Genomic DNA, 13,837 nt, shown 5'->3' on the forward strand with positions numbered 1-13,837 from the left:
AAAATCAACTTTTTTTTTTTTTTTTTGAGTCGGAGTCTTGCTCTGTCACCCAGGCTGAAGTGCAGTGGCATGATCTCATCTCACTGCAACCTCTGCTTACTAGGTTCAAGCAATTCTCATGCCTCAGCCTCCCAAGAAGCTGGGATTACAGGCATGTGCCACCATGTCCAGCTAATTTTTGTGTTTTTAGTAGAGACCATGTTTCACCATGTTGGCCGGCTGGTCTCCGAACTCCTGACCTCAAGCAATCTTCCTGACTTGACCTCCCAAGGTGCTAGGATGACAGGTGTGAGCCACTGTGCCTGATCTATTTCTTTTGATTATTATTGTGTGTGTGTGTTTTTGTTTTGAGATGGAGTCTCTCATCCAGGCTTGAATGCAGTGGTGTGATCTCTGCTAACTGCAGTGTCTGTCCCTCAGCTTCTCCTGCATCAGCCTTCTGAGTAGCTGGGACTACAAGCATGTGCCACCGTGCCCGGCTAATTTTTGTATTTTTAATAGGGACAGGGTTTCTCCATGTTGGCCAGGCTGGTCTGGAACTCCTGGGCTCAAGTGATTCTTGATTACGCTGGGATTACAGGTGCGAACCACCAAGCCTGACCCACTTATTTTTTGCACTAAAAGCATAGGTGATGAATGCAAAAATTGATAAATTGGACTTAGAATTCAAAACTCTTGCTCTTTAAAAGACGTTCTTTTTATTTTTTTGAGACGGAGTTTTGCTCTTGTTACTCAGGTTGGAGTGCAATGGCGTGATGTTGGCTCACCGCAACCTCCACCTCCTAGGTTCAAGCAATTCTTCTGCCTCAGCCTCCTGAGTAGCTGGGACTACAGGCGCATGCCACCAGGCCCAGCTAATTTTTTTGTATTTTTAGTAGAGAAGGTTTCACCATGTTGACCAGCATGGTCTCCATCTCTCGATCTTGTGATCCACCCGCCTCAGCCTCCCAAAGTGCTGGGATTATAGGCGTGAGCCACCGAGCCCGGTAAGACACTCTTAAGAAAATTAAAAGACAAGCAACAGGCTGGAGGAAATATTTGCAAAACACATTTGATAAAGGATCTGCATTCATAATATACGAAGAACACTTACAGGTCAGTAATTGTAAGGCAGACAACCCAATCAAATAATGGGCAAAAGAAATGAACAAACATTTCATTAAAGAAATTACACAGGTTGGGTGTGGTAGCTAATGCCTATAATCCCAGCACATTAGGAGGCTGAGGCAGGCAGATGACTTAAGGCCAGGAGTTCAAGACCAGCCTGGCTAACATGACAAAACCGTGTCTCTACTGAAAATATAAAAATTAGCCAGGTGCAGTGATGCATGCCTGTAATCTCAGCTACTCAGGAGGCTGAGGCAGGAGAGTTGCTTGAACCTGGGAGGTGGAGGTTGCAGTGAACTGAGATTGTGCCACTGCATTACAGCTTGGGTGACAGAATGAGACTCTCTCGGAACAAAAAAAGAATATACACAAATTATGAGTAGTTATATGAAAAGATGCTCGACATTATTAATCATTAGAAAAATGCAAATTAAAATCCCAGTGATATACCATTTTATACCTATTAGGGTGGCAATAATAAATAAGATAGGCAGTAACAAATGTTGGCAAGGATGTGGAGAAATGGGGACCCTCACACAGTGCTGATGTAGTAAAATGGTACAGCCCTTTGGAAAATAGCGTGGCAGTTTCTCAAAAAGTTAAATATAAAACTGCCATACAACCCAAAATTCCACCCCTAGGTATCTACTCAGGAGAAATGAAAACAAACATAACACTTAAATATGAATATCCATAATACTATGTATCATTATACATAATAGCCCCAAGCTGGCAATAACTTAAATTTTTAGCAACTGGTGAATGGATAGACAAAATGTGGTGAATTCATACAGTAGAAGACTGTGCAGCAATGAAACATAATGACACATGCTATGTCATGGATGAGCCTCAAAAACATGCTAAGTGAAAGAGGCCCAAGATAAGAGGCTTCATGTGGCGTGATTTCACTTACATGAAATGTACAGGAAAGGCAAATTTACAGAGGCAGAAAATACATTAGTTGCCTGGGACAGGAAGTGAGAACAAGGATTAATTGTAAATGGACACGAAGGGGGATGAAAATTACTTGGGGGATGATTCTGAGCTTCTGAGGGGTGTGCCCATGAGGGAAAGTATTCTAACAAATTTGGCCTGTGGCTCCATAAAATCATCAGAGACAAACTCCATTCCCATCATGAACTTTAAAAGATTGGTTGGAGGCTGAGTGTTGTAGCTCATGCCTGTAACCTCAGCACTTTGGGAGGCCAAAGAGGGTGGATGGCTTGAGCTTAAGAGTTTGAGACCAGCCTGGGCAACATGGTGAAACCCGGTCTCTAGAAAAAAAAATACAAAAATTAGCTGGGTGTGATGGCGTGTGCCTGTAGTCCCAGCTACTTGGGAGGCTGAGGTAGGAGGATCTCCTGAGCCCAAGGAGTTTGAGCCTGCAGTGAGCAATTGTACCACTGCAGTCCAGCCTGGGTTGACAGAGTAAGACACTGTCTCCAAAAAAAACAAGCTCGGATTTGGCAGTCAAGGAGTGAGTCTACCCTTGGTGTGAATAACATGAGAGTCATCATTTAGGAGGTGGCCCATTGACCAAGGACTTTTTTTAAAAAAGAGTGTTTATTCCAGTTGGCACAGGTAAGGTTTGCTAAACTGAGTGTTGGAGACCAGAGCCAGGGGAAAGAAAAAGGCTATATCATATGACTAGCAAAAAAAAAGGGAACATGAAGTACATTACCAAAAATAGACAATAACCACAATCATATATCTTTAATTAACTTTACTCCTTCCTTGTCTAGTTACATGTTCTTGGGCTAGCATCTTCCTCCAGAGAAGTCTTCTGCCTTGGGGCTGAAATTTTGCTAGAAATCCCTAGTCTCAGGACTCTGATAGTTTGGCTCAACCAAGTGTTAGTTTATGGTGATGATGTCAGATACATGGATTTATTTCCTGTCAGCAAAGTATAGTAGGTATCTTTAGAAAAACAAGAGGGGAGAATAGAAACGAGTTGTTGAGCTGAATGTGGTGACATGTGCCTGTAGTCTCAGCTACTTAGGAGGCTGAAGTGGGAGGATCGCTTGAGCCCAGGGAGGCTGAGGCTGTAGTGTGCGGTGATCATACCACTACACTCCAGCCGAGGATGTCAGAGTGAGACCCTGTCTCAAAAAAAAAAAAAAATAGAGGTTGGTCCAAAGGTAGTGAGTTATCTCAATTGATTGTTCACAGTCAGTTACAGCTCGAACTCCTTGTTCTCTTTCCCCTCTTCTCACTACTGCACTTGACTAGTCTTTAAAAAAAAAAAAAAAATAGAGGTTGGTCCAAAGGTAGTGAGTTATCTCAATTGATTGTTCACAGTCAGTTACAGCTCGAACTCCTTGTTCTCTTTCCCCTCTTCTCACTACTGCACTTGACTAGTCTTTAAAAAAAAAAAAAAAATAGAAACTAGTTGTTGAGTGTATCAAATGGCCTGGCCAATCTATTCATTTTCAATATCAGAATGAAAGAAGAATATTCTCTGGAACATACTACATAACAGCACAAACCTACCGATGACTGCTAGATTTCATGAGGTCTCAGATCATGGCTACATTGAGGAGAACTATTATTAGAACCTGGGGAGAGAGCAGGAGACAGGGAGGTTCATCTTCTCAACCGATTTAACTAACATTTTTCCTTAATTTTTAGACAGAGTCTTGCACTGACACCCAGGATGGAGTGCAGTGGCATGATCTCGGCTCACTGTAACCTCTACCTCCCAGGTTCAAGCAATTCTCATGCCTCAGCCTCCTGAGTAGCTGGGACCACACACATGTGCCACCACACCTGGCTAATTTTTTTGTGTTTTTGGTAGAGATGGGGTTTCACCATGTTGGCCAGGCTGGTCTCAAACTCTTGGCTTCAAGTGATTCACCCTCCTCGAGCTCCCAAAGGGTTGAGATTATAGGCATGGGCCACCATGCCCAGCCTAACTTATATTTGATAATTCTATGCGTCTTATTTGGCTGAGCTCTACAGGTGAAACAGATAATGAATATATTTACAAATCTTGAGGGCCTTACAGTCTATTTTAGAACATGTGTACTACAATTGCTACCAATAATACAAGATTATGGAATAAAATCAACATGGGCATGAGTTTGACAGTCATTATGTAAGGCCTTGCACATGAATATGAATATACTTTTATCCATCCAGGAAGGTCCACAATCATAGTCACAACACTACCTTGCATAAAAATTCTCTTGGCCGGGTGCAGTGGTTCACACCTGTGCAGCCTGGACGGCATAGTAAGACCTCGTCTCTACAAAAAATAAATAATTAGCTGGGTATGGTGGTGCACACCTGTAGTCCCATCTACTTGGGGAGGCTAAGGCTGGAGGATTGCTTGAGCCCAAGAGGTCAAGGCTGCAGTGAGCGGTGTTTGTGCCACTATACTCTAGCCTGGATGACAGTGAGACCCCATTTCAAAAAAAATATCATCTAGAGAGAATGAGCCCCTCTTTTTGCTCTGACATCTTTTTCCACTTTGTGGACATGATGGACAAGGCAGCTCTTATAATACTGATACACTGATTTTAAAAATATGGAGCATGCCAATTATACCTAATTATTTTTAGTATCCCTCCTTGTATCCTTCTTTACTTATGAGTGCTATGCTGTGTGGGAGAGAATTTTTGGTGTAATCCAGTAGCTGTCTGGAAAGTGTAAGATGATTTGGCTATTAAAAAAATGCCTTGATAGTTATATTATTTTGAATTAGGACCTGATCTTGGAGGACAACAGAAAAAAGTGTTCTTGGGGAAAGGCCTTCATCTTGGCTGTGTAAGAAAACTGTATTTTACAACAACCTTGTCATTAGGAATTTTAACTTCATTATAGGGGAAGAATCCTATTGTTTTATGTTAGATCATGACCCAAGACAGTGACATAAGTCAGCACAACAGAAAAAAAAAAAAAAAGAAAGAAAAATAACATGCTTTTTGAGAAGTGAAATTCACATTCAGTCTGGGCAAGGACCTAAAGTCTGCTGTCAGGGGAAAACACACAGGAAATAAAAAATAACTTTTGTTCTTCATGTTAAGAGTAGACTTACACTCAAATTTTATACTCAAAGATGATTTTTTATGAGCAGCCAATATTGTTTAAAGCTTTCTATTTCTTAAAATAGAAGTCATCTGAAGAAGCACTTCTAGAAGGGCAGAATAAGGACGTCTGAAAATTCATTCCTCAAAAAAAGCAAAAAAACACTGGCAAAAATGGTCAAAATCAACTTTTTTAGCCAAGTGCGGTGGCTCATGCCTGTAATCCCAGCACTTTGGGAGGTCAAGGCGTGAAGCTCACTTGAGGTCAGGAGTTTGAGACCAGCCTGGCCAGCGTGGTGAAACCCTGCCTCTACTAAAAATACAAAAATTAGCCAGGCATGGTGGTGGATGCCTGTAATCCCAACTACTTGGGAGCTGAGGCAGGAGAATTGCTTGAACCTGGGAAGCAGAGGTTGCGGTGAGCCGGGATCATGCCACTGCACTCCAGCCTGTGCAACAAAGGGAGACTCCATCTCAAAAAAAAAAAAAAAAAAAAATCCAGGCACAGTGGTTCATACCTGTAATTCCAGCACTTTGGGAGGCTGAGGCAGGAGGTTCACTTGAGGCCTGGAGTTCAAGAGCACGCTGGGACACATAGCAAGACCTCATCTCTCTCTCTCTATATATATATACATATAAAAGGCAGCTTCCTGTTTTTCTTTGGAAGGGGTTTTTGGCATGCATCAAGTACCCCAACTTTTCAGTTACCTCCCAAAGGTCTCTGTCCTAAACATCTTAAGTCTGGGAGCCAAAGGGACTACGCATATGTGAGTCTTTCTTTTGTTTTTATTTTTGTTTTTGTTTTTGTTTTTGTTTTGAGATAGAGTCTTGCTCTATCCCTCACGATGGAGCGTAGTGGCGCCATCTCAGCTCATTGCAACCTCCGCCTCCTGGGTTCAAATGATTCTCTTGCCTTAGCCTCCCATGTAGCTGGGATTATAGGCATGCACCACCATGCCTGGCTAATTTTTTTGTATTTTCAGTAGAGATGGGGTTTCACCATGTTGGTCAGGCTGGTCTCAAACTCCTGACCTCAAATGATCCGCCTGCCTTGGGCTCCCAAAGTGCTGGGATTATAGACGTGAGCCACTGCACCCGGCCATATATGAGTTTTTCTAGATCACAGAACAAAGAGGTAGTTTTAAATTGGTGCACAAACAGTTCCAGGGCTATGCTCCCTCGGAGCAATTCAGAAAAGGAGAGGGAATATTTAGTTCCTATTTTGTCTCTATATGTGGCTTACAGTACACTTCCAGTGGCTACTTGATGACCTGACAGCTAACAAATTTGCACCAGTGAGGTCATGGGGCAAACAAACAATAGCCTTATTACAGCTTAGCAAGGGAATTTCATGAAACTTTCCCCTGGCCCACCCCGTAAATAAATCCAGGTCTACTTATTCTTCCAGGAAGGAGCTTGGCCATGCACTGAGTGCCACAACTTCTATGGCTCCCACCCTGGGGACTGTCTCCTTAATGACCTAGCTCTTGATGTTGATGGAGCTTTGTATTCTTGGGTGGGGCTGAGACCACAGAAAACAAAGAAGTGAACATGTAATAGTCAGGCTTCCAACAGCTATTTCCCCAGGATCAGAAGGTGCAACCTGAATGTTAGTATAGGCATTTGCCAAAGATACAGATCTTCTTCTCAGCTTAGTGCAGACAGAATGAGAGATAAACACCTGTATTCAGCTTTACCATAAAAATAGAAGTAGCTGAAACACATACCCAACACTCCAAACTTTCCAGCTATACCTACAGAATCTGGCTTCTGCCTTATTGGTCTCAGAATACTAAAATGATATGACAGAAACTCCAGGTGGGCACCAACAACAGAATAGAGGTCTGGACAAACATAAAAACTTGAGAGGCACCTTAAAATCTCTGGTCAGACAGATAGGCGAGAGCCTTCTCCTACACGAGGTCAGCTAGACAAGAGTAAGAGAGATAGTGATACGGTCAGGCTTTGTGTCCCCAGCCAAATCTAATCTTGACATATAATCCCCCTAATTCCCATGAGCGAAGGGAGAGACCAGGTGGAGGTAACTGAATCATGGGGGCAGTTTCCCCCATACTGTTCTTGTGATAGTGAGTTCTGACGAGATCTGATGGTTTTATAAGAAGCTCCTCCCCCTCCTGCTGCCTTGTAAAGAAGGTGCCTTGCTTCCCCTTCGCCTTCAGCTGTGATTGTAAGTTTCCTAAGGCCTTCCCAGCCATGCTGAACTTTGAGCCAATTAAACCTCTTTCCTTTATATGGTACCCAGTCTTGGGAAGTTCTTTACAGCAGTATGAAAATGGACTAATACAGATAGTTATTTTATCTAATGTGCAGAAACCAACACAGAGAGTCAAGGAAAATAAAGTAATAGAGGAATATGTTCTAAACAAAAGAACAAGATGAATATACAGAAGCTGATCTGAGTGAAGTGTAGATATGTGATTTACCTGACAGAGAATTCAAAATAATGGTCATGGAGATGCTTACCGGGATGGGGTGAGCAATGTAAGAACAAACTGACAATTTTAATAAAGAGAAAGGAAGTATTTAAAAAGCACTGAATAGAAATAGTAGAGCTGAAGAATATATAACTGAAATGAAAAATTAAACTAGATCAAGTAGGAAAAAAATAGTGAATTTGAAGACAGGTTACTGGAAATTACAAAATCTGAGGACCAAAAAGGAAAAAATAATGAAAAAGACTGAGGATAATTTAAGAGACTTATGGAACACCATTACACATAACCACATACACATTATCAGTATATAAAAAGGATAAAACAAAGAGAAATGGCTAGAAAACATATTCAAAGAAATAATGGCAGAAAACATCCAGAACCTGGGGAAAGAAATAGAAATTCAGAACTAGGAAGCCCAAAGGACATCTAATGAGACTAATCCAAAGAGACCCACACCAAGACACTTCATAATGAAACTGTCAGAAGTTAAAGACAAAGTTTTGAAAGCAGCAAGGGAAAAGTGAAATATTACATGCAAGGAAACCCATGAGATTATCAGTGGGTTTTTCAGCAGAAATCTTGCAAACCAGAAAGAAATAGAATAATATATTCAAAATCCTTATAGGAAAAATAAATTTTAACCAAGAATACAATACCAAGTAACCCTGTCTTTCAAAAAGGGAGGATGATAAAGACTTCCTGGGACTAATAAAAGATGAGTGTATCACCATTAGACCTGTCTTATAAGAAATGCTACAGAAAGTTATTTAAGGTAAAAAAAGAGGATGTTAATTAGTAACATGACAACATATGAAAGTATAAAACTCACTGGTAAAAGTAAGTACGTTGTCAGGCCTGGCGTGGTGGCTCACACCTGTAATCCCAACAGTTTAGGAGGCTGAGGTAGGTGGATCACCTGAGGTCAGGAGTGTGAGGCCAGCCTGGCCAACATGGTGAAATCTGCATCTACCAAAAATACAAAAATTAGCTAGGCACAGGCCTGTAATCCCAGCTATTTGGAAGGCTGAGGAAGGAGACTCACTTGAACCCTGGAGGCGGAGGTTGCAGTGAGCCAAGATCACGCTGCTGCACTCCAACCTGGCCAACAGAGAAAGAGTGTCTCAAAAAAAAAAAGTAAGTATGTTGTCCAATTCAAAATATTTAAATATTATAATTGCAGTGGGTAAATCAATTTTATATCTCTAGTATAAAAGTTGAAAGATCCTAGCTACTTGGGAGGCTGAGGCAGGAGAATTGCTTGAACCTAGGAGGTGGAGGTTACAGTGAGCTGAGATTGCACTATTGCACTCAAGCCTAGGCAAGAGGAGTGAAACTCCAGCTCAAAAAAAAAAAAACAGAAAGAAAGAAAAACTAGTAAAAACAAGTAAAGCTACAGTACTTTGTTAAGAATACAAATTATTTTACTTTAGAGAGCTGAGGCAGGAGGATTACTTGAGCTCAAGAGTTTGAGACCAGCCTGGGCAACATAGTGAGACCCTGTCTCTACTAAACAGGTGTAATTTGTACCTGGTTCCTGTATAGATGATGTAATGATACTGACAAAGGAATTTAAGACAAAAATTGTTAAGAGACAAAGGAAGACATTTAAAAATGATAAAAGATCAATCCACCAAGAAGACATGGCAAATAAAAACATAAAGGCAACTACCAAAAGAGTCCCAAAACACATGAAGCAAAAAATAACAGAATTGAATTGAGAAATACATTATATGACAATAACAGTTGGATATTTCCATATCCCACTATGAGCAATATATAGAATAGACAGAAGATCAACTAGGAAATAGAGAACTTGAACACTATAAACCAAGTAGATCTATCAGATAGCTACAGAACACCCCAACCAAGCAACAGCAGAATATATGTTCTTCTCAAGTACACATGAAACATATTTTGGGCTGTAAAAAAGGTACTAATAAATTAAAAACAATTGAAATAGAAGAAAATATCTTCCCTGATCACAATGGAATGACATTAAAAATCAGTAAGATAAGAACATTTAGGAAATTCACAAATATGTATAAATTAAATACACTCCTAAGTAACCTGTGAGTTAAAGTTTAAATCACAAGGGAAATTAGAAAATGCTTTAAGATTAATGTAATGAAAACACAAAATACCAAAACCTATGGGAGGTAGCTAAAGCGGTGCTTGGAGGGAAATTTAGATTTGTAAATGGCAATATGAAAAAGAATAATGATCTTAAATCCATAAGCTAACCTACTACCTTAAAACAAAACAAAACAGGCCGGGCTCAGTGGCTCACGCCTGTAATCCCGGCACTTTGGGAGGCTGAGGTGGGCAGATCACCTGAGGTCAGGAGTTCAAGACCAGCCTGACCAATATGGTGAAACCCCAACTTAAAAAAAAAAAAAAAAGGGCCAGGCACGGTGGCTCACACTTGTAATCTCAGCACTTTGGGAAACTGAGGCAGGCAGATCACTTGTGCCCAGGAGTTCAAGACCAGTAGGGGCAGCACGGTGAAATCCCATCTCTACAAAAAATACAAAAATTACCCAGGTGTGGTGGCGCATGCCTGTAGTCCCAGCTACCTGGGAGGCTGAGGTAGGAGGATTGCTTGAGCCTGGGAGGCAGAGGTTGCAGTGAGCTGAGATGGCACCACTGTACTCCAGCCTGGGCGAAAGAGTGAGACCCTGTCTCAAAACAAAACAAAATAGAAGGATGAGCAAAATAAACTAGGAAAAAGAAGGAAATAATAAAGATTAGAGCAAAAATAAATAGAATAGAGGATAGAAAGACACCAAAAATCGACAAAATCAAAAGTTAGTTCTTTAAAAAGACCGACAAAACCGATGAGCTTTAGTTAGATTGATGAAGAAAAAAAGAGGGAAGAATCAACTCAATAAAATCAGGAATGACAAAGGGAACATCAGTACTGACCTTACAGAAATAAAAAGGATTATAAAGGAATAGTATAAAGAATTGTATGCAACATATTAGATAACACAGAAAAGTGAACAAATGTCTATAAAGACACAAACTACCAAAGATAACATAAGAAGTAAAGAATACAAATAGACCTGTAACAAGTAAAGAAGTTGAATTAGTAATTTTTGAATTTCTCACAAAGAAAATTTCAGGGCCAGATGGCCTCAGTTGTGGTTTCTACAAACCGTTATTTATTTATTTATTTATTTATTTTCAAGGCAGGGTATCACTCTGTCACCCAGGCTGGAGTGCAATGGCATGATCACAGCTTCCTGTAGCCTCAACCTCCTGGGCTCAAGCAATCCTCTCACCCTAGCCTCCCAAGTAATTGGGATTACAGGTGCATGCCACCATGCCTGACTAATTTTTTAAAAATTATTTTTAGTAGAGAAAATATTTCATTGTTTCCCAGGCTGGTCTCAAATTCTTGAGCTCAAGTGATCCTCCCACCTCTGCCTCTCAAAGTGCTGGGATGACAGGCATAAACCACCACACCTGGACCAAATGTTTAAAGAATAATTCATACCAATCCTTCACAAACACTTCCAAAAAAATAAAAGGAGGAAATATTTCTCAACTCATTCTATAAGTATCATATGAGCCAGTATTACTCTGCTACAAAATTGGGCAAAGATATCACAAGAAAAGAAAACACCGATCACTATCTCTTATGAATTAAGATGTAAATCGTCTTAATCAAATACTAGCAAACTGAATCCAGCAACATGTCAAAAGTATATATTATTACCAAGCAGGATTTATTCCAGGAATGGAAGAATATGATTCCATTCATAATAGCATCAAAAATAATAAAATATGTAGGAATAAGTTTAACAAAAGAAGTAAAAGACTTTAACTATAAAATTTTTCTTTTTTTTTAACTATAAAATATTATTGAAAGACATTGAAAACCTAAATACACAGAAGTAAATCTCATGTTCATCAATCAGAACACTTAATATTGTTAAAACGGCAATACTCCCCCAAACTGATCTACAAATTCATCTCAAGACCTGTCAATTCCAAAAGGGTTTGAGACTATCATTGAATCGGAGTCTGCAGGGCAGACCCCTTAAAAGAAAAGAAAAGAAAAGAAAAGAAAAGAAAAGAAAAGAAAAGAAAAGAAAAGAAAAGAAAAGAAAAGACCTGTCAAAATCCCAGCTGGCTTTTTTACAGAAACTGAAAACCTGATCCTAAAATTCATATGGACATGAATGAGATCTAGAATAGCCAAAACTATCTTGAAAAAGAAAAGAATTGGAGAAGTCACACTTTTCACTTTCACAACTTACTACAAATCTACAATAATCAAGACAGCATGGTAGTGGCATAAGAAGAGACATATACATCAATGGAATCGAACTGAGAGTCCAGGTTTTTGGCAAGGTGTTGAAACATGGGGAAAAGAATAGTCTCCAACAAATGGTGCTGGGACACAACTGGATATTCGTATGCAAAAAAAAAGTTGGACCTTTATCTTACACCTTTACACAGGTATAACACATTTGTATAAATACATCTTTATACAATATTAAAAAACAACTCAAAATGGATCCATGACCTAAATAAACATAAAAGCAAAAATGATGAAAGTCTTTGAAGAAAACCTAAGGAAACTGCTTCATGACATTGAATTAGGCAATGAGCTCTTGAAGATGACACCAGTAGCACAGGAAACAAAAGTAAAAATAGATAATTGGACTACAGCAAAATTAAAAACTTCTGTGCATCAAAGGACAATCAACAGGCAACACACAGAATGGGAGAAAATATTTGCAAATCGTATACATGATAAGGGGTGAATCCAGAATACATAAAAGAATACTACGACTCAACAAAAAACAAATAACTCAATTTTTAAAATGGGCAAAGGACTTGAATAGAAATTTTTCCAAAGAAGATATACGAATGGCTGACAAGCATAGGAAAACATGCTCAATATCACTAATCATTAGGGAAATGTAAGTCAAAGTTACAATGAGGGCTAGGCATGGTGGCTCACACCTGTAATCCCAGCACTATGGGAGGCCAAGGTGGGAGGATCACGAGATCAGGATATGGAGACCATCCTGGCTACCCTGTGTCTACTAAAAATATAAAAACTTAGCTGCATGTGGTGGCACATGCCTGTAGTCCCAGCTACTTGGGAGGCTGAGGCAGGAGAATTGCTTAAACCAGGGAGGCAGAGGTTGCCGTAAGCCAAGATCATGCCACTGCACTCCAGCCTGGGCGACAGAGTGAGACACCGTCTCAAAAAAAAAAAAAAAAGTCACAAAAAGACAAATATGCATGATTCCACTTAGACAAGGAACTTACCTACGGTACAGTAGTCCAAATCCCAGAGACAGAAAGTAGAATGGTGGTTGCCAGGGGCTAGGGAAAGGGAAAATGGGGAGTTGTTTAACGGATATAGAGTCTCAGTTTTGCAGAATAAAAATGTTTCCAAGATTGGTTGCAAACAGTATGAATATATTTAACACTGCTGAACTGTACAGTTAGAAATGGTGAGGATGGCACATTGCATGTGATGTGTATTTATTTTTACAACGTTTAAAAGGCCATCAAAAATTGCTTAATTATGTTTTCAGAAATGCCAGACAGTAATATATTGTTGTTTAACAGATTTGAGGCAATTTTAATTTTTGTGACCCTTGACTTCTATATGTTAACTTTTTTTTTTTTGAGATGGAGTCTTGCTCTGTTACTCAGGCTGGAGCGCGGTGGCATGATCTCAGCTCACTGTAACCTCCGCCTCCTGGATTCAAATGATTCTTGTGCCTCAGCCTCCCAAGTAGCTGGGATTACAGGTTCTCGGCACCATGCCCCACTAATTTTTGTATTTTTAGTAGAGACAGCGTTTTCCCATGTTGGCCAGGGTGGTCTCGAACTCCTGGCCTCAAGCAATCTGCCCACCTCAGCCTCCCAAAGTGCTGGGGTTACAGGCATGAGCCACTGCACTCAGCCTATACCTCAACTTCTACCTGTGTCTACCTGGCTGTCTATAAATTAACCCGATAGCTGTCCCCACTCGTATGTGCCAGGCTTTTCCCTATACAATTCTGAACAAATTTTTAGTGAGCAAACTGAAGCTCAGTAAGGTCCAGTAACTTTTCCCAAGGTTGTGCAAGAGATGGAGCTCCCATTGGGTCCCATTGGCCTGATCCTAAAGCCTGGGTTCTTCTCCACCAGACCTTATCTCCATTGAGCTGGTCTCATCCTAAGAACCACTTAGGGTACCTACAAAATCCAGATACTCCCTGGGGATGAGCAATTCTTTTT

General features: G+C 40.2%; 1 protein-coding gene across 1 annotated transcript in view; it reads left to right on the forward strand.

Annotated features, from left to right (window-relative positions):
- The window catches only part of FOLR2 (folate receptor beta), a 45,099-nt gene that overhangs the window by 25,346 nt on the left and 5,916 nt on the right, over positions 1–13,837 (forward strand). The window lies entirely within an intron of this gene.

Source organism: Cebus imitator, unplaced genomic scaffold, assembly GCF_001604975.1.
Source record: "Cebus imitator isolate Cc_AM_T3 unplaced genomic scaffold, Cebus_imitator-1.0 Scaffold79, whole genome shotgun sequence".
NCBI classification, from domain to species: Eukaryota; Metazoa; Chordata; class Mammalia; order Primates; family Cebidae; genus Cebus; species Cebus imitator.